Raw genomic sequence first — 1,693 nt, 5'->3', positions numbered from 1 at the left:
AAAATATGGGAAGGAATTGACTGTTGAAGTGGTGGTTGAAGGAACAGAGAATATTTCAATGATGGACCTATTAACGGAAGTGAAAAAGGAGTGTGGAATGGAGCTGGGATGCAGGAAGAGAGGAGACAGGACATATGAACTGACAATGAAGGACAATGAAGCTAAGGAGAAGTTGATGGACGGCATCAGGGTGAAAGGGGCTTTGGTGCATGCCAGTGACATTGTCAATAATGAAATGGTGGTCTCTTTTATTAACCTGCCGGTTTATCTGCAAGATGGGAGGATTTTAGCAAAACTGGAGGAGTGGGGAGTACGGGCCATCTCGACCATTAAGCGTCGAGTGTGGCCTTGAACGGAGATTGTGGATGGAACGCGGTTTTTAAAAGTACGGTTCACAGAGCAGGTCCGTTCGCTCCCATACTCCACAAAGTTCGATACATTGAGAGGCACCGAATACTTTCAGGTGATCCATGACCGGCAGGTGATAGTCTGTCGGCTGTGCATCAAGCCGGGGCACATTTTTAGAGACTGCCCAGAGTTCAAGTGTTTTAAATGTGGCAAAACCGGGCATTATGCCAGGGAGTGTGGGCAGCGGAGCGGGGAGGATGCGGATGGAGAAGGGAGAGAGCGGGGAGAGGACGTCCAGGCAAAGGAGCTGAATGAGGAGGAAGGAGAGGAATTGGCTGGCGAGGAGGAGGAGGGAGGCGAAGAGTTCGAGACAGGACGGAGCTCTGGAGCAGAGGATGCGAGTGTGGTCGGAGAGGATGGAGACCAGAAAGACACGCAGGACGAGCTGGACAGCGAGATGGAGCACGAGGAAGGGGGAGAGGAGGGCATGGAGCAAGGAGGTGGTAGAAAGAAGAAGAGGGCCGGAGCGACAGCGAAGGAGGAGAAGCGGCGGAAAGCGTTGGAGGAGAAAGGCGAGGGCATGCCGCGGCGGGGGGGGGCTGCCGCAGAGAAAGAGAGGAGCAGGAAAGGGTATGGAGGAGGAGTTGAAAAACGCAGTCGTTGTAGCACACCGACGGTGTGACAGGAGGGCAGCTGAGCAGGGAATTAGACGGGGGCTGCAGAGTGACGAACAGCTGGAAGATGGCAAGTGACAATTTTAATATGATTGGTTTCATTTATTGGGTGTGCTCAAGCCTTCGGCGAGAGCACAACCTTTGTTCTCTCACATATATATTTATTTATTATTTATTTTCGCCCCCCTAAGGATCAGTCAATATTTGGACTACATACACAACGGCGGTGTCAAAAGGTTCGTCTTGGTAGCGATTGCGTTGGTTGTATTTTTATTTACGTTCCGTTGCATGGTTTAAGTAAAAATTGCGTTTTTGTGGTGAAAAGTGAAGCTAACGGTGGCTAATTTGCTAGCCACAGTCACTGACGTTACTAACGTCACAAAAACACGCGTGACTACCTGTAGCAGAACATTCGTTTCACATCTGTTAACTTGGGGGATAGCTAGGCTAACTATAGCTTTACTGCAAGGCAGCTGCAGGAACGCCACAAGCAAAGAGGCCAGGGTGATAACCATTTACTCATTTTACTTTGTGATGTGAAACACAATTATGAAATGTAATGTACAATATTAGCTGATATTATTAAGGAAGTAGGCCCACATCTACTTTCGGAAACGGTAGTCTACTATTTCACTGAAGCATTAGCATGACATTAGCCTCTGTTGCCCGGG

Source organism: Osmerus mordax, chromosome 26, assembly GCF_038355195.1.
Source record: "Osmerus mordax isolate fOsmMor3 chromosome 26, fOsmMor3.pri, whole genome shotgun sequence".
NCBI lineage: Eukaryota > Metazoa > Chordata > Actinopteri > Osmeriformes > Osmeridae > Osmerus > Osmerus mordax.
This window is presented reverse-complemented; position numbering follows the sequence as displayed.